Source organism: Myxine glutinosa, chromosome 4 (assembly GCF_964187855.1).
Source record: "Myxine glutinosa chromosome 4, kmMyxGlut1.1, whole genome shotgun sequence".
NCBI lineage: Eukaryota > Metazoa > Chordata > Myxini > Myxiniformes > Myxinidae > Myxine > Myxine glutinosa.
In genome coordinates this window covers 216,471,140-216,494,351 of record NC_136264.1, presented here as the reverse complement: position 1 = coordinate 216,494,351, position 23,212 = coordinate 216,471,140, and the positions used below count along the sequence as shown (strand labels likewise).

The following is a 23,212-nucleotide window of genomic DNA, read 5'->3' as shown; positions in this document are numbered from 1 at the left end:
GTACGGTTCAAGGGTGAGTGGGAGGAAGCGGCACGGTGCCCCCTCGTGGGGACGGGGTTCCGACCGGGGGAGATTGAGCCATCGGGCCCGGGACCGCAAGGTGCCGCGCCGAGATGGTGCGTGGAATCTCGGCCCGACCAAACCACCTCCCTTGAACCGAAAGCCGGACGGATTCAACCTGCAGGCGACCAAACCACCCGAATTCATTGCTCGGCTTTACAAAGCCGAGTTTAATGATGTCATGACGCACCGAGGCTAGGATATAGCGGACTGTGATGATGATAATAGTGATAGTGGTTTTGATCCGAAATTTAGAAAAGTGAGTAGAATTGGCAGGAAATAGAAAATTTTTGATTGGTTGGAATTTGGACGAGCAAAATTGATAGTGGGACCTCCCCGATGTGGTGGCATGGCAACTCTGTCATCCCTCACAAATGGGGGGGCAAAGGAGCACTAGTTTATGGGGTTGATGGCAGTGAAAACTAGCCCGGGTGGGTTAGGATATATCGTGTGTAGGGCCCTAGAGATTGACATTAGGTAACGTTAAGATTAGTTAGTGACAATGATACCTGTAGTGGGGACGCAGGTAGATTAGTGTGGATGATAATGACGTGGGAGCGCAATAGTTTAAAGGGGCGACTGGGAAGCGCAAGTTTCAGAGGGGAGTAGTTAGATGAGATGATGCCGTGTGTTTGAGGATTAAACAGGTGTGATTGAACAGGTGTGATTGCACAGGTGTGCAACTGAACAGGTGGATGGAGCAGTGTATGAGTGAGTGAAGGTGATGGGTGTTGTGTTGACCAAATGGTCCAGGAAGGAAGGAGGGTGCAGGTGGCACCAGGTGTGATTGCACAGGTGTGCAACGACAGGTGTATGGAGAGTGGTTGTGTGGAGTAAATGGTCTGGAGTATTGGAATGGATGGTCGTGGAGTGAGTATGGTGGAAACAATGGAGTGGAGTGGATGGTGCGGAGGTGTGAATGGGGGAAGAGGGAACCCCCATCACGAATACCCGGGGCAGGTAGTGTAAGTGTTAGGTAGAGGGTATAGGTAAATTGTGGTTGGATATTGGCATCTGTGGTGCGGGTGAAAGAATGGTGTTTGGATGGGTGCATTAGTGTTGTGGAAATGGCTGGGCGTGTAGCCTGTTAGTGTGTGTAGTTGGTTTGGGCACTCCACCACTGTGAGGATGTCGGCCAGGTGAGGCCGCAGGTGGGCTCTGGGAGCCGGTAGGGTTGTTGTGGATGGGGCCCGAGGATCCGGAGGACGGACCCGGGTAGCTCAGTGCCAGAGGGCACCAAGGGGTGATAGAGCCAGGTGGGGCCTTCCCCAGTTAGTTAGGTTAGGGTGAGGAGCTAGGTAAGCTCGGGTGGCAACTGCAGTGGTGGAGGTGTGCAGGTGGGTAGACCTGCTGGAGAGCTACATGCCCCAGCCCAGAAATTGTGCAAGGGCACCGGGAGATGAATCGGGGGAGTGAGACCCCAAATTGAGAAGCACCACAGTTTGGTCAATGGGAATTGGTTTTTAGAACCCATAGTGTAAGTTGGCCAATGGATTGGCAGGGAAAGACCCCGGGTAGAGTAAAGAGTGTTAAAATCATTTAGAGGGTAGATAGGATGAAGGATCTCCTCGCACCATCTACATCCACTCACCTGAGATGACGTACCTCCACACCATGCCATGTTTTTATTATTTTTGATGCAAATGTTTTGGATTGTGAGACGCATCATGACGTGGGTGTGACATTGTGCTTTGTGTTCCATCTCTCCCTCCTTATGAGGATTGATGATGAATAAATGATGGCAAATTTTGGATAGAGGGATTGTGGTGACGAATTTGGTATAGGAGAAATATGGGGAAGACGTGACAGTAGTGACGAATTTGTAAATGTGTAGATTTTGTACATATGGGGTAAGGGCAAGGGTAGGGTAGGTGACAGGGGGGTGACGTACGGTAGGGACGAGCTTTCTCACTTCGCCCTCCGTACGCATTTCGCCTTGCATTGCCTTATTGATGTGTACCCATGTGACCTTACCCCTCGCTCATTTGTCTTCCCCCTTTTGTCTCCCACATGACCTGTGCGCCATTGGGCGCCGAGGGGAGCGTGCGTGAGTCCTCCATTGTGCACCCGGAATTCCCAGAACCAGCTGTCTGCATCGATGCACCACATTATGGACCACATGTCTGTGGCCGAGCACCACTTATGGACCCCATGGGTTGGGGCATGGGCCCTCTGCTGGAACCGGCCATGAGGGCCCGAAATCTTGCTGGCGGACCTTGGCCACAGGGCACCGATGCCCCACAGGTGAACCACACGTAGTCGGCCCTGTGGGCCATAAATAAAGATAAATAAAATGGACACGTTTGGGCAAGCTTTATTGCAAATAGGCCGCCAGTAAGAAAATGAAGGAAAAGACAACAACTGGAAGAAATAATAATAGCCAGCAGAGGGAGCCGAAGAGCAAGAGATCACCTGCAGGGTTAAGGGTTGTTGATTTTATTTTTATTCATTGAACATTGATGAAGAGTGATGACTGCACCGATTGGTGCTTGAGGGTGTATTGGTGCGTTTTGGGTGCTTTCATGGTGCGTTGATGCAGAACAGACTGTCTCCCCCCCAGAAAGAACAATTACAGGTCCTGGGTTACGTTTTGTAAATAAAAGTAGCGTCAACTGTAAATAATGCTCCCCACCGTCAGTGTGTAGTTTGAAGACCATTCCGCAATTCGGTTAACTGTGGGCGTAAGTCTGTTAGGCAGGGTGCAATGGAGCAGCGGGACACATTTATTTATGTTTTAAAACTGTCGCACTCAGGGTCAGGTTAAAAGTAGAGAGAACTACACCTACGTGTCACACTAAATTTAAGTTGTAGGCCCGGGCCGTGCCTAAGAGGAGGAGGGTGCAGTGTTGTGGATATGAGAATGGTTTTTTTTTGTTGTTGTAGTGTAAATTGTTGTAAAGATCACCCTTTGTAAATGTCATGATCCTTGTAAATACCTCCGTAGTGTAAAGGTCAAAGGGTGTCTCGGTAGTTATTCCATGAAACACCACATTGCAGGACCCGATAAAACCCCTGTTCAGTAGTTTATTTCCTTATTATGTGTCTTAGGGTAAGGCTGTGTCTCCCATTCATTTAAATACTCCATTGCACCAAGTGAAATAAGAGTAGACCCCCTTTCATTTCATTTCAATGGCCAACTGCATTTTGGGCGGTTTTCTTCAACCACCATTGGCCACGAGGCAGGGTTGGGGAAGAAAGGCGGGTCCCCACCTCGTCAGAGAGGGGAGGAGTGGCCCGGCCCCGAACAACCAACCAAGCACGAGGGGTTTGGTTTGAGAGGGTGGAGGAAGAGCGTTTGGGGGAGGTTCGCAAAGGTTGAGGGGCGGGGCCTATATAACCCGCCGCGGGGCGTTCCACAAGAGAGATGAGTCCAAGAGATGAGCTGAAAGGCTGAGCTGAGCTGCGTGACGAGGTGAAAAAGGAAAGAGCTGGGTCGTCAGAGCAGGGCTGAGTTGTGAGGTCCCAAAAGCAGAAGATCATCCAGGGAAGCACAAAGCCTGCTATTCGGCACCTTGCGCGCCAGCGGCAGCATCTACAGCAGCAGCAGCAACAACGCTCGCCAGCCACTTAGGGGCCTGAACGGTAGTTCGGAGCAGGGACGCGAAGGAACGGCGGCTGCAGAACGTGCGAATCGTGCTGCCAGACCCAGTGGACTTTCCTCTCCTTCCAGCCAATCCACTCTGCAATTCCCCGCGTGAGTCTGTGTCTTCATTTGTTCTGTCCTGGGTAGTAAGTAAGCCTGTTAGATAAGCTAGTAATTTGCACTGTGTCACCTGCGTTTCATGTCCCTGTACATAATCGTGACTGCTCCCTTTTGCTTGTGTGTGTAAATAATAAACCCCGTTACTCTTCTGTACGTCTTCTTCCTCTTTGCATTCGGTCGCTTTAGAGTTTTCCACATTGAGTATCTGTGGCGCGATACGGCCAACGTTTGGGTAAATCGGGTTTTAGTCAGGGAACAACTGTTCGGCCGTGGTTATACCTCCGCTCGGTAAAAATAACATTCTAATCCGCGGACCGTAACAATATGTTTTGATATTGTGTTATGATTAATGATGTAGAATAATACTACAATGATCTACTACTGAACTCCACGAAGCAACCTCTCAACCAGTTTACCCAAAGAAACTCAAAACTTGTTTCAGCAAGTCAATGTTTTATTGAAACGGTAGAGAGATATTGCATACTAATTCAAAATACTAACTCAGGATCCTAACGATGACTGTTCTGCCGGTCGTGGCTGGAGCTCCTTCTCTGAATGACCAATCTTCTTCAGTTGACCAGTTCTTCGAGTTCCTCAATCAGTTCTCTCCTTCCTTCCTCCGATCCTCTTGGTTATATAGCAAAAACTCCTTTCATCTTAAGAGCATGCAGAGGTCAGCCCAGGGGCAAATATCCCCCTAGACATTGAGACGCTTGCAAGCATCTCTGCTTCTTGTCCAAAAGCCCTAGAGGTTCTTTTGAACAGCTGCTTATCATATCCCTCCGAGAAGGGTCATTCTCTCATGACCTGCCGAAGGAAGAATTTGCCCAGTGGCATTTCTGCCTTGGTCCTATGTCCAAAAGTGTTACACATTCTGTCCCTAAATTATACTCCCTGACAAATGCCTCCACCTCATGGCTCAAGTGAACACTCGAGCCTGGTATTCTCCATTTATGGTACAAAGGTTATTTTGACAGGAACAGATGCTGCCTTTAATCATCTTGGCTCCAGTCCCAAGGCTTTTGCTCAGCTGCACGGTAAAACACCTCTTACACAAGATCACATTCTGTAATAACTGTCATATGTAATAACTGTAACAGCTGTCAATATGTGTGAATATTTATTATTCCACAGTCCCTGATTTTTTCTTTTTGTTTATATTAACCATTAATCTAAACATCACCACAATACTCAAACCATAAATTTGGTAATCCAATTTCCTAACGCATACACCGTCATTCTGGAAGAATCTGATCACAAATATTTCTTTGTTCCTTTGACTCTTTCCATATTGATAATGCAATTCACTTCATTTGCATAAAGCATACAACACTTCACCTTTACCAAAACACAATAATTTCAGTTCATCATTTAAAAATAATAAAGCATCTGCAACGTTTGGCAATACATTTTACTTCAAAACAAATGTTGACTTTTTGTTTGAAAAGAAGGGGCTGATCACTCGTGTTTGAAATTCAAGTATGAAACATTTTCTTCTGATGTCTTCATAGCACCCATGGTGCTTAATTACGTTAGCTGTTGTATGAGCCTCAACCCAAGTGTGATCAAGAGAGAAAGGGAGACAGAAAGGGAAAAGAAAAAAACAACAGGAGAGATGATCTCTAATAATATTGATGACGAGACAGGTGAAAATATGAAATTATCAAATGTACATTCAATGATTCTACTTTATAGAAATTCTACATCCCAGTGACATGGGATTGCCTCTCATCGATTTTCATATTGATCGAATGAATTTTACCTGTCAACCAACATTGTCGCCGCAATTTTAAAAAATCCTAAAAAGTATATTTTCCTAATCGGGATGCAGATATAGGGATAATTACAGGTGAAAATGTCATATTACAGAGCGGGAAGGTGGTGGGGAGAAGGGGGTGGGGAGCCAGGAATACAGGAATACAGGTTGGGAGAGAAAAAGAAGGAAGGGGAAAGGGACGCAGGAGGGAACGGGGGCGGGCAGGGAGGGGGTTGGATAATGGTGGGATGGGGTGAGGGTGAGGATTAGAGTTAGGATGGAGGGGGCGGGAAATGGAAGGAGGGAGGGGGGGAAGGGCGGGAGCACAAAGGAGTGAATGGAGGGAAGACACAGAGGAGTGAGGGGGGGCGGAAGACAGGGTGGGAAGAATAAGTGGTGGATGAGGGTACAAAGACAAGGCAGAGACAAGCTGGGACAAGCTGGGACAAGCTGCAATTTGAGGGGAGAGGAGGGGGGAGGAAGGGAAGGGGAGAGGAGGAAAGGGTGGGAGCAAGAGAGACAGGTAGATGAGAAGGAGTGGGGTAGAGGAATTGGGGTTGGAGGTGGGAAGGTGCCGCATCATGGAGTATCGCGGTAGTGAGGTGATTGTTAGGGTGTCTGATGATAAAGGTTGGGGTAGGGTAGGAATGGAGAGGTGCAGAGGTCAGGATGTGGTCAGGGTGGGGGCGCGATGGGGTGGGGGTGGAAAGACGAGACAAACGAAGCAAAAATATATTTAGCCACAACGTACACATTTCCGATCCCATACGTAATTTACAGCGGGACACTTTTGTTATTTGAACTAACCTGGTGAAAAGCTCTATCGTGAATAATATAATAAATGAATCAACCCACAGTGTTATTTGAACGGGCGTATAGGCTGGCATCGTGTGTTCCAAAATCGCGGACCATCGTTCAAGCATCTGCGCATGCGCGTGCTGAAGCACACTTGGCAGACCGGTGAGACATGGTATTTGAAATGTCCGTACCAGCCACTGTATTATTTTGAAACCAACCCAGAGTTTAAGTCAAGCCGAGGTTCATACAAAGAGGTTTGAAAATCGTTGGATGCTGTTCTAACATCATTAAAATGAATTCCACTCGCTGACGAGATTCGATCCAAGCCCAAAAAATCAGTCTTCTGTATTTACTGAGTATGCCACCGTCCAAGCTGGGAATTGAAAAAGAAATCCCTGTATTTATGTATCGTTAGTTCGATCGTGCACACAGCATCGGTCCGTGTATAACGGATTTGCAGTTCAACAAGGTGCAAACCCATATTTACCAACGTAAAGCGAGTTCGTGCCACAATGGGAATTTATGTTATAAAATCGAGCCAGCCGATTTTTTAACACCGTTCCATTGACTTGTCGCGCTGTTCGGCGCACTTTTCAAGTGCTGGCGTAAAAATCGCTATTTACAAAAAAATCGCTAATTATCGAGAAAAACCCTCGGATAATCGTTAAAAATCGCTTTTTTCCCCCGATGTTAATGACCAACCGTCAATCTGCTCGTTATATTGTTCCAACCAATCAGGATCTCAACCATTATTTTTTAATGGGAAATCGACACAATTACGAGTCGTTAACCAACGAGCCGAGCAGATATTGGACGCAGAACATTAACTGGAATCACTTATGAAATATATACAAAATACACACAATCAACAAAAATAAACAACAACAGAAATACACAACAAGGTCGACCATATTGTATAATATTTCAGTTTTACAGTGAACGAACGCAGCACCCTTTCTCTAACGCCCCAGGGGGTCCGTTAGTGGCTCTTTGAACTCGTAGAATGTACCGGAAAAAAAAAACTGGGAAAAAAAAATTTGGAAAAATAATTAATGAATTTGGAAAATAAATCATAAAAATCGTCATGATAACTCTGAAATGTCCCGGGGCTTTCCGCAAACCTCAAAGAGGTATCGCTCGTGGTGTTGCCCACCTACCACACAACACATACACAAAAACTGAGCAACTTACACCTGGCCTTGTGCACCTGGGCAATCGATCTCTGTACTGGGGCCACCAATTTGTAGAATAATACTACAATGATCTACTACTGAACTCCACTAAGCAACCTCTCAACCAGTTTACCCAAACAAACTCAAAACTTGTTTCAGCAAGTCAATGTTTTATTGAAACGGTAGAGATATTGCATACTAATTCAAAATACTAACTCAGGATCCTAACGACGCCTGTTCTGCCAGTCGTGGCTGGAGCTCCTTCTCTGAATGACCAATCTTCTTCAGTTGACCAGTTCTTCTAGTTCCTCGATCAGTTCTCTCCTTCTTTCCTCCGATCCTCTTGGTTATATAGCAAAAACTCCTTTCATCTTAAGAGCATGCAGAGGTCAGCCCAGGGGCAAATTCCCCCTAGACATTGAGACGCTTGCAAGCGTCTCTGCTTCTTGTCCAAAAGACCTAGAGGTTCTTTTGAACAGCTGCTTATCGTATCCCTCCGAGAAGGGTCATTCTCTCATGACCTGCCGAAGGAAGAATTTGCCCAGCGGCATTTCTGCCTTGGTCCTATGTCCAAAAGTGTTACACATTCTGTCCCTAAATTATACTCCCTGACAAATGCCTCCACCTCATGGCTCAAGTGAACACTCGAGCCTGGTATTCTCCATTTATGGGACAAAGGTTATTTTGACAGGAACAGATGCTGCCTTTAATCATCTTGGCTCCAGTCCCAAGGCTTTTGCTCAGCTGCACGGTAAAACACTTCTTACACAAGATCACATTCTGTAATAACTGTCATATGTAATAACTATAACAGCTGTCAATATATGTGAATATTTATTATTCCACAATGATATGAACGAGATGTAGTAGTGAACCTTAAAAAGGGAGGAAAATAAATTGTAAAATGAAATTGTAAAAAATGAAATTGTAAAATTTGATGATAAAACTAGGTTACTTTTTTCTTGTAAAAATAATAAAAACAAGCATTCTGAGTATTGCGCTGCAATACATGTCCCCTACCAGCAGTCTGTCGTCCGGAAAACTGTTGGGGAAATTACCAAGGGTTATTTATCCACAGGTTCTGAATCGTTCCCAATCGCTAATTACCTCAGGATGGGCTCACCTGTGATTCGCACTCGGGACTTCGATTTATACACCTTGCAGACAGGTCAGCAGAAGCACGAGAAGCTACGTTGTTGATAAAGAACCTTTCGAGTCGCTAAATATCATTAATTTATTATATTTTCCGGTTCACGATCAATGATCGATGTGTATATATATGTTGCTCGGCTTGGCTCCGCCCCTCCGGAAAGTGCGCACTGTGTCGCGCTGTTGACGTTCGTGAGACGAGGCTGAGTGCACGCGGTGTGGCTTGAGGAGAACTCTAGAATAAACAAGAGATATCCATTTAAAAAAAAAATCTTCGTTTAATTAACGATATCTGCCAAACCACGTGACCTATCACAAATTCCAAAAGGACATTTTAGTAGATTGACATGCTGAACAGATATGTGAAGTTTCCCCTCGATTGGATCAAAAATGAGGGAGGAGCTCGGTTTTAAAGGTTCATGCTTAAAAACGTCATAACTCTGAAACCATGTGATGCATGACGTCATGCTCGCTGACTTTTTTGTTTGTCATGGGTATGCGATTCAGCCTGCAAAGTTGGGCCTCGATCTGTTCAGCCGTTGCAGAGAAAAAGGGCACGAAAACAATATGGCGTCCGAACCACGTGACCTACGACATCATTATAATTTTATTTCTGCATCAATTTATTTATACCGAGAAGATGATCAAGAAATTTCATCCTGATCGGATAAAGTTTTTTACTTGTCGAATTATGACGTCATAACGGCGGCGCCCATGACGTCATCATTCACTTAATAATGTTATTCCACATGGAGAGTGCTTTGGAGGCCAGATTGGAAATGTGGTTTTCCCAGGAAAGATCATGGCAGATAATGAGACCCAAAAGCTTGAGTGACAGAACTTCTTGGAGAGGATTGTTGAGAAAGTAGATGGGAGGGTTGTCCAGTCGATCTTTTCGGAGAGACATAGTAAGAGTGTGGGATTTGTCAGAATTGAAAGACATGTTCCACTTGTTTGACCAGTCTGTGATGTTGTCCAGGTCTGCAGAGAGTGAGGAGGCTGCAGACTGCTGATCTGAGGGATGAGGAATGGAGCGGCAGAGAGTGGAGTCATCAGCAAAGAGGTAGAGAGGATTTTCCAGAGAGTCAGAGAGATCATTGATGAAGACTAGACAAAGCACAGGGCCCAGAACACTGCCTTGGGGAACTCCAGCCTGAACAGGAAGGGGAGATGAGAGAAACCCATTCAGGGCCACACCTTGACTGCGACCGGAGAGGAGGTCCACAAGCCATGCGTGGAGATTTCCATGGATACCAAAGGAGGAGCGTTGGTGAGCAGAGCGGGGTGCCAGACCGTATCGAAGGCACGTGATATGTCAAGGGAGACAGCTCTAATTTCCTGTTTGGCATTGAGGACCTCCATCCATTGTTGAGACAGCAGAAGCAGCATGTCCAGAGTAGAGTGACCTGGTCTGAAACCAAATTGATGATCAGAGATCAAGCCATTGGAGAAGAGGAAAGATTTCATATCCGAAGCAATGATGGATTCCATGACTTTGCTGATAATTGGGAGAAGGCTGATTGGTCTGTAGTTACTAGGATCTGTTTTTGCACCTTATTTGTGTAAAGCGGTGATGTTGGCTGATTTCCAAGCAGATGGCAGTTGACCTTGAGCAAAAGAGAGGGTGAAGAGAACAGAGAGAGGGAGTGAAAGAGCGGAAGAACAGGATTTTAGGACCCGTGAGCTGATGCCGTCAGGTCCAGTTGCAGAATCAGAGTTGAGGGTTAACAGAAACTTTTCCACCTTGTCAGGAGGAAAGGACACAGAGTTCAGGAGCAGCTGGATACGACTGGGTACTGTGGGTACAGAGAGGGATGGGTTTGGGACACAAGATTTAGAGGCAAACACAGAGTTGAGGCATTCAGCTTTTTCACGTGCGGAGTCACCTGTGTAGCCGTTTGAGGTGAGGGAGGGGATGGAGGGGGGAACAAACACCAGAAACAGATTTGACCAGACGCCACCAGGATTTGGAAGAGGGAGACAGATAAGAGAGTTCGGTCTTGAGAATGGAGAGATATTGTTTCCTGGCTCTCCTGAGGGTGGACACACACTTGTTTCGGGCTTTGTGAAAGGAAATGAGATTTTCTTCCGTTGGATTTGCTTTCCAGGAGACGAAGGCAAGTTGTTTCTGGGCAACAGACTCACCACAAGATTCCGTGTACCATGGACGGGAGGAGGGGTATGACAACTGAAGACGAGATGGGATAAATCTGTGCATGAGAGAGTGCAATTTACTTTGGAAGAATTCCCAGGATGAGTTGATGTCAGAGGTGGTAGAGATGGGAGACCAGTCCATATGATTGATGGCTGCTTGAAGACCGAGCCAGTTGGCCTGAGTGAAATGCCAGACTCGTCGACGCTGAGGAGGCTCCCTGAGAATGGTCAGAGAGATCTCCACTTTAACAAGCACATGATCAGATGAGCCGATTGGAGCAGAAGAACAGCGGACATTTTCAGGGCAGTTAGTCATAACCAAGGCCAGAAGAGAAGATGCTCCGTTGACTGAGATCCGGGTCGGGAAATTGACAGATTGTGTCAGTCCCAGTGAGTCGCAGAAGTCCTTTGCTGAGGAGCCATGGCTGGTGAGAGAGGTACCCACACCCAGCCAACTGGCATGGTGACAATTGAAATCACCACATATGAGGAAGAGAGAGTTGGGATGAGTAGATAGAAGATATTGGCAGATAGGGCCAAAAACGAAACATAGCAGGATATCTCAAAAAGTTTTGGACGGATGATTTTGATTGAACGTGATTCTGTATTGTGATTTTCTGGTCTACTCCGGGATACAAAACGTAAACTATTCACAATGAGTCGCTTCTTGATGGGAATATAAAGCGAGCGGGTGGGGGAAGAGGAGGCAGGGAGGGAGAGAGGCTGGAGCAGTGGGAGGGAGGGGAGGAGGGAAGGGGGAGGGAGTGGAGGAGGGAAGGGGAGGGAGTGGAGGAGGGAAGGGGGAGGGAGTGGAGGAGGGAAGGGGGAGGGAGGGAAGGGGAAGGGGGAGGGAGTGGAGTGGGAGGAGGTGACAAGAAGGGAGGGTGGAGGTGGAAAGAGGGAGAGAGGAGGGAGGATGGAGCGAGGAAGCAGGGGGGGGGGGGGGGGTGAGTGACTATATCGCACAAAAAAGGTTAGTCTATGAAAAAATGGGTACGTGAAAACAAAAAGGCAGCTCTGTCTACTGTAATGCCATGGATTGCAAAAGCAGCCTGAATAGTGTTCACTCAGTGGTGGTTCACCTCATTAATCATATTCAAAGAGGGTGTTATAACACACCCAAACTACCCCGGCCTTGTCACTAATTAATTAAGTACACAGGCATTTCTCACTTCATTTGTGGAGCCTTCACCAAGTGACTTAAGCACTCCAGCGAAATGGGTGATAAGGAACGGCTGGCTTGGCAAACGATAGCAAGCCGATTGCTTCTTGGTGATGTTGTGACATCTTTGGACACCTCTCTTAGCCAAAAACTCAATGAGACTCACTCAATTTAAATAGAGATTTATTACTAACTGTGCAAAGAGTATTTACACGAAAATACAGTTATACTTTACAAATAAAAACACGACGCGTCGTCGCGCGTCGCGTCATCTCCCTTCTTCCTTCTGCTCTGACAGCCTCGGAGCCTTCTCCCTTAAGTAGACCTTAGCTGCTTTGATGTAGTGCGATTGAAATGTAGAGGTCAACACAGAACTTGGTCGACTCCGTCTTCTTGGCACCAAAAGCCCATCTGGTTTCTATTCTGGAGGACACAAAGAACTGATAAAAATCCCCCTAATGGTGGGATACATTCCAACTCCGCGTCCGCATCCCTGGAGGTCACTGAGTCATTCCACAGATGGTCGACTGCTTGCTCCGAGTTCCCCGCACACCCTCCTTGCATGATTTGAGAATCCTTTTACATTGCAGTGCAATCCAACTACCCACACAACTCACCGACCCTAACAAATATGACTTATATATTTATCTATACTTCCACAATCCCTCATTTTTTATTTTTGTTAATATTAACCATTAATCTAAACATCGATTGCAAAATACTCAAATTACAAATTTGGTAATTCAATTTCCTAAGGCATACACCGTCATCCTGGAAAAATCTGATCACAAAACATTTCTTTGTTCAATGACTCTTTCCATATTGATAATTCAGTTCATTTCATTTGCATTACAAATATCTCTGCAAACAAAACTTCACCTTTACCAAGACACAACAATTTCAATTCACCATTTTAAAAATAATAAAGCATCTGCAACATTCGGCAATACGTTTTGCTTCAAAACAAATGTTGACTTTCTGTTTGAAAAGAAGAGGCTGATCACTTGTGTTTGAAATTCAAGTATGAAACATTTTCTTCTGATGTCTTCATAGCACCTACACTATTTTGCGTAGGATTTTCCACTGTTGTGATAGCTGGGCGGAGTCATAAACTGACCCTGCTCTGCATGTAGCATCCTTGCCACTCTTGGTGTGAGCCATAGTAGATTTGAACAAGGCCTTCGTCCAGTTGTAGTTGACTTGCCTCCTCACTCATCATGAGTGGGCAGCAAGTATTGATGTGATGTTGGTTGACCAGCAAGATGTGGAACAGAGATGCCAGATGCATCCACAACGATGTTAGGACCATGGTGTTCAAGTTGTCCATGGTCCATACCAGGAGCCTCCAGCAGAATCGTGCACAGCTGTTGTGGAGGAAAAGCACAGCCGTCCACTTACAGCTCCACGCTGGCTCCCCGGATGTTGGTGGAGTAATGACACACGTCACCGCATCCAGTAGAAGTCACAGGCAAGATATCGTCGTCCCGCAATTGCTGACGTGATTAATGTTCGAGGCATTCGAACAAAAGTAAGTGATCGCCTTTCTTCCATATGTTGCAGTGTGATCCAGGCAAATGGTCACATACATTTTCCTTGGTGAAGGTAAGCATCCGTCTCCAATTTTACAAAGGAGAATCCCTTCATCATTCTTTGAGAAGGAGGGTGTATGCCAAGATTAACTTCATTTTTAGCCACAAATTTTCTTTCTCGAACTTCTTCCCAATTCCGTTAGCACTCCCTTCAATATGTGATCTGGTCTTATCCTTTTACTCAGCCACATCTGAATCTGCTTTCCACACACACTGAATCAGATAGGGTACATCTTAACATGAAATCACCATAATCATGTATATATTATAACAGCTTCACATTTGACAATTTATTGTTTTCCTCAAAACATTGAAAAAGTTATATTCATTTATATTCTTCACACGAATAATATCCAAATGAGGTATGTATTTTTACTACTAAATAGCATTTAACAGCAAGATGTGGAACAGAGATGCCAGATGCATCCACAACGATGTTAGGACCATGGTGTTCAAGTTGTCCATGGTCCATACTAGGAGCCTCCAGCAGAATCGTGCACAGCTGTTGTGGAGGAAAAGCACAGCCGTCCACTTACAGCTCCATGCTGGCTCCCCGGATGTTGGTAAAATGCATTTTACTAAAAATGCTAAATAGCATTTTACTACTAAGAATAGCATTTAAAGTTGCTTTCAGGTTAATATAGTTTGAAAAATTAAACTCATGCCGTTATTTTAACACTACTCAAAGAAAATAAATGCATTAATAATGAGTGTATATGATTAAAATCACAAACAGGAATATCTAATTCCCAACAAATTTTGCAAACAAACAAACTATGCATAATGTATTATTATCATAGTCCTCCCACTTTTTTTTTTAAACATGAGTAATTGATTCTATAGTGTTAACTACAAGTAAGTGATCTTCAAATGATACCCTACATTACTTTAATTTTCATAGTGTGTAACTTGTGGTGATATGAGTTCACTGATCTTGTAAAACTGACACAATTCATAACATTCTCTACCAAATTTTTAAAATCTGGGATTTCTGATGACATGGATGCACACTCTCAGGACATTTCAGGCTGCTGTTAACAATCCATTACGATAAATTAATTCCTTTGCCCACAATTAATTACGTATTCAAATTGAGGATGTTATCCCTATCACATTCATTTATAGATTCATTGTTTTGGATCTGTCTTTCAACTGCTGTAAGGAAGAACAATAGCTCTTATAAGTCTTTGTAATATCTCACTTAATTTACCCAGCATCGAAGAATTATTTACTATCCATTCTCCTTCTGTTAACCAGTGACGTTGTTTAAACTCCAAAGCTTAATTTGATAAATCCCATGTGTACAACCACCACTTATTCAAACCCATACTTTTTTATGTTGTAGAAAATATCCAAGTAAGTGTTACGCCCCCTTAACCCTTTCTCATCTATTTCTATGCAACTAGTGAGTACTAATGACACCAGTATGCCAATATAGGTGTTGCACATTATCAAAATATGTTGCAGGTACACGTAACATCGCATTCTGAGTTTAAACTACGTAACAACGCGTTCATATCTGCCCCTTGGTTTAAGATTCACAATGCATTCCGTTTTAAAACTCACAATAGTTCAATTCAGCAAGATTTTCTTTACTATTTTTCCATCATCTACGCCTAATACACACGACCAAAACAGATTTGGCAAAATTCCACCGATTTTTGACGAAAATATAACATTTGTGTCTGCATTTCAGTAAAGTAAAGTGTGTGCCGTGTCAGCATTTTAAAAATTGAAACGTGGCTCATTGTAAATAACTCCATATGTGGAATAGGTGTTGCTAACAATGATGTCATTGGTGCCATAATTATGACGTCATAATTCGACAGGGACAACGCTTAATCTGATCAGTTTGAAATTTCATTGAGCATGATGTATGCAACAATTATTTAGAGAATATAAATTTATGATGTCATCACTTACGTGGTCTGGCAGCCATATTGGATCAAAAAAAAAGAAACGTTCAAAAATAGAAGAGTTGGCTCACACCAAGTTGACTGCACAGGGTAAGTATTCTATGAATACCATCTAGTTATTCATGGCTCACATACCATGGTTGCCATTTCGTGCACCATACAGTCTAATTTGGTCCTCTCTCTTCCCAGATTACCCCTTATCATTCTTCACGTGTATACACTACATGACCAAAAGTATGTGGACACCCGAACATCTCATTCCAAAATCATGGGCATTAATATGGAGTTGTTGTCCCCCCCCCCCCCCCTCCCCCTCCATTCCCTTTAACAACAGCCTATACTCTTCTGGGAAGACTTTCCACAACATAACCATATACGTTTGCTCTGTTATAATAACATTTGGATAAGAAAAATCTTCTTCAAATTCGTTTTCTGACGAGTCTGAAGTGAGTTGTGCATCCATTATATTATCGGTGGCGTTGCGAGATAACCTTGCCATTGATTACGTCACCACAGTGATGACGTCATGGCCATAAATACAGTTTAAGATAAAACATTCAAATCAATTGAAATTGAATCACTCCTCGATCACAAACTGACGTTTGTACCCACAGGGACAAACACATGGACACAAGCGAACCGATTGTTTTATAATCCTGCGTTTTTCTCAAACATAAGAAACCCGCCCAACGTGGGGCTCGAGCCCACGACCCCGGGATTGGGGGTCCCATGCTCTCCCGACTGAGCTGGCCGGGCACTTGTTCATTTGTTAATTTATTAGTTAAAAATCAAATTGTCAAAAGTTGTGTTTCAAAATCACCTCTGATCGACATTCCGCACAAATTATATTAAAATGAGTTTTATTTATTTATTATGAAGTGCGTGGTTGCTAAGCGACCGGTGCGAGACCCCGGGGAAAAGTATGGGGGAAGAGAGCGCTCTGGGGGCAAACCGGTAAACACGGACAGTCGTCACATTCACTTGTTTCATATAAACAAACATTACGTCGTGTTTTAATGAATGTGGGCTGACAGGATGACCAAGAGGTACGCACACTCACCTGAAGCTGTCTAGCCTGGGTTCGATTCCTGACGCAGCTATAAAATGCCATCCTGGTGTTTCACAGGGAAGGTGATTCATCATTTGTTTGCGATTCCTCATGATGTGTTTGAGATTCCTCAGATGGACGTTAAGCCGGGTGTCCCGTCTACCGACATTCCTTTGTGGACGTTAAAGACCCCATGGTGTCCTTCGCGAAGAGTAGGCGAACTATCGGGATTCAGGCGAGAGACGAGTTTGGGACACAATATTTTGAAGCAAACACAGAGTTGAGAATCGTGGTTGCCAGTTATAGCTGGGTCGGGATTCAGGCACAGACGGGACATGTTTGAAGTGAGTGAGCGGACATCGAGGTCATCGTGTGAGGCCTAGTTGGACAGTGAGTATGTCTATGAATTATATAATATTGGACCACGACTGCGTCTATCAATTTCGTCCATTAATTAAGTACTATTGGAAGTCGCCTGTACCCGCATTATATTCCAAACAGGGTCCAAATCCGTCACAACTTTTTAAGATATCCTGCTGTATATCGTTTTTGGCCTGATCTCCCAATGGTGAAGAATCACTTTAGAAATTAAATAATTGTAGTTCGCGAATTCATATTCAGATCTTCACCAAAATCGAATCGATTAGTCCTTATCAGACACCCAAAGTGTCCACCAATTTAGTCCAAATCCATCCACAACTTTTAGAGATATCCTGCTGTATATCGTTTTTGGCCTGATCTCCCAATGGTGAAGAATCACTTTAGAAATTAAATAATTGTAGTTCGCGAATTCATATTCAGATCTTCACCAAAATCGAATCGATTAGTCCTTATCAGACACCCAAAGTGTCCACCAATTTAGTCCAAATCCATCCACAACTTTTAGAGATATCCTACTATGTATCAGTTTGTCGCCCTATCTCCCAATGGTGAAGAATCACTTTAAAAATTATACTTGCCGAATCCAAATCCAGATCTTCACCAAAATCTAATCATTTCGTCCTTGTCACATACGCTACCTCTCTGTCAAATTTCGTCCGAATCTGTCCAAAAGTTTTTGAGATATCCTGCTATATATTGGTTTTAGCCCTGTCTCCCAATGGTGAAGAATCACTTAAAAACTAGATGGTATTCAGTATTCATAGAATACTTACCCTGTGCAGTCAACTTGGTGTGAGCCAACTCTTCTGTTTTTGAACATTTCTTTTTTTTTGATCCAATATGGCTGCCCGACCACGTGAGCGATGACATCATCAATTTATATTCTCTAAATAATTGTTGCATAGATCACGCTCAATACATTTCAAACTGATCAGACTAAGCGTTGTACCTGTCGAATTATGACGTCATAATTATGGTACCAATGACGTCATCATTAACAACACCTATTCCCCATATGGAGATATTTACAATGAGCCACGTTTCAATTTTTTCCAAACAGCGGTTTTGGAGATATGGAGGTGCAATGTTTTTTGGTTTTTCCAAGATGGCGCCTGTAACACATGATCTATGACGTCATGATTATCATTAAAATATTCTAAAGGAGGAGGCGCTCCTATGGTGAAAATTTCGTGTCCATCAGACCAACAGTTGCTGAAATGTTTTTTATAATGATCGGATGGATGTGTTTTATTTGTCGAATTATGACGTCATAACGAAGGCACCGATGACATCATCATTGATATATCTTATTCACCATGGGGAGTCGGTGACAATGAGCCAGGTCTCAATTTTTTCCATGCAGTGGTTTCAGAGATATATAGGTGCGAAGTTTTTCCAAGATGGCGCCTGTACCACGTGACCTATGACGTCATAATAATCATTGAAATATTCTACAGGAGGAGGCACTCCTATGGTGAAAATTTCGTGTCAATCAGACCAAGATTTGCAGAGAAAAAAATTCATACTGATCGAATAAAGCGTTGTACTTGTCGAATTATGACGTCATAATTAAAGTACCGATGACATGATCATTAGCATATCTTTTTCCCCAAGCGGAGTACTTGACAATGAGCCATGTTTCAGTTTTTTTCCATGGAGCGGTTTCGGAGATTTCGAGGTGCACCATTTTTTCAAGATGGCGCCTGTACCATGTGACATATGACGTCATAATTGTCATTGAAATTATAATGGCATAAACATCCGAAACATGGAAAGACACCTTCCTTTGGAAAATTGAAAATTGTGGTTCACCTACCCTCGCAGGAGTTTTAACACGACCATTTGCCTGAACGACTTTGTTACATGTGGGCTGAAAGCGACCGGCTGCTTCAGTACACAACTGTTTTTGGAGCTCACATCAACTGCCAAAGTTTCTTCTTCCATTGGCATGGCAAACTCCTGATGTTCCAACATGACTGCTGATTGCCAAAGGAGGGTGAGTCCTGGATGGGACTGCTGGACACTGGGCCTTCATCGATACACCTCCAGCTTTGGTCCTCACCTCACACAATTCTGCTGATTGAGCGGGATTTGTGCAGCTCCTCACACTCTCTGCTTGAGAGGGCAGGTCAGATGAAACTTGGTGGAGATCTGCTAATGCTTGTTGTAAGAATGGCAATGATGCTGCCTGCTGTGCAAGGTCGTTTTGTGATCTTGCCCATGTACGAATCATATTGGTGATTCAACGTGCAATGGCTTGTGTGCTGCTGAAACGTGGCAGATTGTGCATTGCAAGATACAGAGAAGATTGTGACCTGCAAGGGTCACTCTTTGATGACAGGAGCAGAGTTCCAGCGTTCATGCTGCTGCAGATAATCACACGTGAATAATTGCCAAATGTTAAAGGAAGTGGATCACTTGAATGAAAGAGCTCCGCAACAGACTGAACTGTCAACGACGGAGGAGTTCAACATGCAAGACGATGCCTAACAACAAACAAGCTTTTCCATCAGGATGGTGTATGCATGCCATAGGTAGAGATAAATTATTTGTGGAAGCGGGTTAAAAAACTGAACGATTGTTCCTCAAAAATGGAGTCAACCTGTAACTCAAACAATTAATTTGGCTTCTATATTGTGGTCATTATATGACCAGAGGGAGGACTATGGAAGCAAAATTAATTTGCGTACGTAATTTGTGTAAATCAAGTGGATTTCCCTGAGCCTCGACCTTGCCATTATAAACACGTAAACTTAATGAATCTATATCATTAAAACGCTTATTTCTGAAGTTTGTAATCGGAACTTCTCTCCAGCTATTGCTCCTGTCGCCCTAAGATATGTGTGATACTAAGTAGTTATGACTAACCCTTCCATATAAACATACCTATGTCTCCAAATGTCTATAAGTGTGGAACAAAAGCTGAAAATAAGTGAAAAGTTTTGAATAACTCGCACCATTTTGTTTTACGCACAGTGAGATGCTGCACTTGATACCGAGGAGAAGAAGAAGACGTCCCGATGTGTGCCGGACGCGCAGCGACTCGAGAGGCATGCTACGCCTTTTAATACAAATATAAATGCGATCAGAAATGTAAAGGGGATACTTACCAGTAACCACACTACAAGAGACAATACTGCAGTTGAATACAAAGCGATATTCAGGAGATCCGCCAGAATGAATGTTGGTGCCAACTGACACAATTATTTTGAAAGGAAGCGGGAAGGCGGCAGGCAATGCGCACGCGTGGCCGCCAATGTGACATCAGCCTGGATATTTATCAATACCGCAAGGTGGAAGCACGCCTAGCCAGCGAGCTGCGGCTTTTGTCCAGCCAGTTATCGATCGTTATCTAAAATGCTGCACCAAGTTAAATGTGTGGATTTATGGTAATAATCACTTCTTAACAAGTTAGTTTGTATGAACATAATAGTCAGGCAGATAGGTGTATCCATCATAAGAATTGTGGGTTTAGACGTACAAGCATGAAATTTGGCACAGTCATAGATAATAATCTAATGAATAATTCCAGATATGGACCCACCGCGAAAACGTCCTATGGTAGCCATGGCGGCCATTTTACAAAATGGCCGTTTTGACCGCGATTATTTTTTACCGGACGACACAAATGCTTCTTTATGTTCTAATGAAATGACTCTAGATACACATATATGCCATAATTGTATTCTCCAAATGACCACAATTTGCATTTGTGTTGCCAGCAATGTCAATTAACCCACCAAGCACTGTAACGGTAACTTATATTACTAGATAGTTCCAGTTTGATCTTGTTTATACGTCGCAATTTTCTCCACCACACTGGCACAAAGCGGTACATTTCAAACTAGCTTGTTTGCACTTGCATCGTCCCTTGCAACCCTTTTTGCATTTACAACAAATCAGCTCCCTTGATGAAATGCTGGCTTCAGGAAGCATGGACCACAGGGGTTTCCAGTTGTGGGGATCGATCCATCCCCAATCCCCAGGTGAGGGCAGATCCATAACAACCTTGAGCATGTTTCCCCAGCAGTGGCCACCCATGTACACAGCCCTCTTGATTTGTTGTACCAGGGCTCCTCTGGTAGGGGGAATAGCTTTCATGGCTCGTCCTTTCTTCGTGAAGAGTGCCTGTCGAGCTTCGTCTATGTTGACGAGATTGCTGGTGCGATCGTAGAGAAGAATGGTGAACCGCTCGAGCACTGCCACAACGTCATCAGAGATGTCTGCTGTCCCCGTGGAGAGATGAACTAACGCTGGCGTCAATTCTTCAAATACTTTCCAGGTATCCCAGGCTGTATTCTTGCCCCGTGTATTAAATGACGAGACTGTGTCACACCCTGTGTATGCATGGAACATCGGGAGGGCCTGTGACTTATCTGGTCCGAGGAATGCTGCAATTTAATGTGCTGGAATATACCTGAAGTGCTGGCCTGTCCCAAAGGCCACCCAAAGCTCCTGGATTTTGAGTTTGGTTGTTGCTGCCACAGCCAATACCACGATATCTGTATCCATCGTACGCAGAAGAATTTTCTGAAATCCATCACGGACTGCATCCGCGAGATGTATCATCATTCGTGTATCAGCCTCCTCATGGTCACATGGGGCAAGATGACTGGTGTCGCGTGTGGGAATGCACGTCACATCTGAACCATCCGTGGTGACTATCTGCTTATCTGATACAAGATGTGTGATGTGTTTTGTCAAGAAGGCAAACAGTTCTGTTTTGTTTGCATCAATTCTCAGGAACTGCTGCCAATTTCCTGGAAGAACAGTGGATCTGTCAACTCTCCTTCGAATGCCTTTCCCACGTTTGTCCCTGGCTTGAGATTTCAGGCTGTTGTTACGGTACTGGTCCCGTGACAAGTCTTGTCACGTAATGATTGTAATGATTTACAATTTATCTTGTAATGATTTAGTTTTGTTGAAAAGTGAAACAAGACACCTTGGATGATATTTTGCATCTTGTGCGACCATGTCCCCAGCACTCAATTTTGCAAGTAGCCTCTCGTCCTGCAGGTCTAATGCACATCTTCGTACGCGTGAGTCTAGACGAAAAGTTGATGCCTCACGGAGTGGTTCGGAAGTTGACACATCTTCGCATAAAAAACAGACATCCGATGCTGCCACTTCATGATGAGCGACTTGACGAGTGTATTTCTTGGATGGAGTAGCATCAGGGTCGCAACCCTGTGTGCATTTCCTTTTTTCTGCTCGTTGTAGTTTTATATTATTGAATTTTGTATGGCAAGATTTGTGCCACTTGGCATTGTTCTCCAGAAACGTAGCTTCAATGCCATTCCCGTCATCAAGGCGTCCTAATTCTAGTGGCATCGGTAATTCGTGAAGTTCATTGAAACGTCTGATGTTGAAGGCAATGGTAGAATAACCAACTCCAACATCGTGCCGTTTTGATTCTGCTGGGCATTGCAAACTTTCTCGTGTGATTTTTTGGCACAAAACGCACTTGTTCCAATCCGTCTGTACCTGCGCCTTTGATTGTCCAGGTTGCAGTGGATCCACTAGCTGATAACTCTTAGACATTTCGCTGTTCGAAACACCAACTGAAAAAAAAGATAAGATATAAAACTTTATTTAATTTGCTAATTTGCACTTTATTTAATTTGCTAATTTGCACTAATTTGCATAAAAATGATACGTGGGACATTTTTTCAACTATTTAACATAGCAAATCATTTTCTACACATTTTTTCCTATCTATAGACACCAATGAGAAGTATATTTCGGGGGGGGGGGGGGGGGGGTGCACAAGACCCCTATCTAGCCACTAGACTAAAAGCGGCCATTTTGTAAAATGGCCGCCACGGCTACCATAGGACGTTTTCGCGGTGGCCGGTGGCCGGTGGGTCCATATCTGGAATTATTCATTGGACTATTATCTATGACTGTGCCAAATTTCATGCTTGTACGTATAAACCCACAATTGTTACACCTATCTGCCTGACTATAAACACTATTTATGCCCGTGAGTTTCACGGGTTACCGCTAGTACATATATTAATCAGTGTTAAGGTCCCTTGTTAGCCTGATATTGTATAAATAGTATATTTTTTATATGATATGACTTTTCATACGATACATATACACACATATATATTAAAAGATTTAAAATATAGAATTTGTAACAATGATGTGTGACAACTTTTGCAACCCTGTTTTTCTGCAGCTGGGAGATTGAGAAACAGAACCGATGTCTTCATGCACGCTAGGCATGCTATCTGAAGGAGCAGTAGGCTCTGTAAAATAGTTAGAAATCTGTGTTTCTTCATGACTTGACATTTGTGGCCGAGAGGTGAAGATAACGAA

General features: G+C 43.9%; 1 non-coding gene across 1 annotated transcript; it reads right to left on the bottom strand.

Moving 5' to 3' along the window:
- Positions 1-16,142: 16,142 nt before the first annotated feature.
- Positions 16,143-16,215, bottom strand: TRNAG-CCC (transfer RNA glycine (anticodon CCC)). Its single transcript has one exon. It is a non-coding gene; the product is annotated as a tRNA-Gly (tRNA).
- Between the last annotated feature and the right edge of the window lie 6,997 nt (positions 16,216-23,212).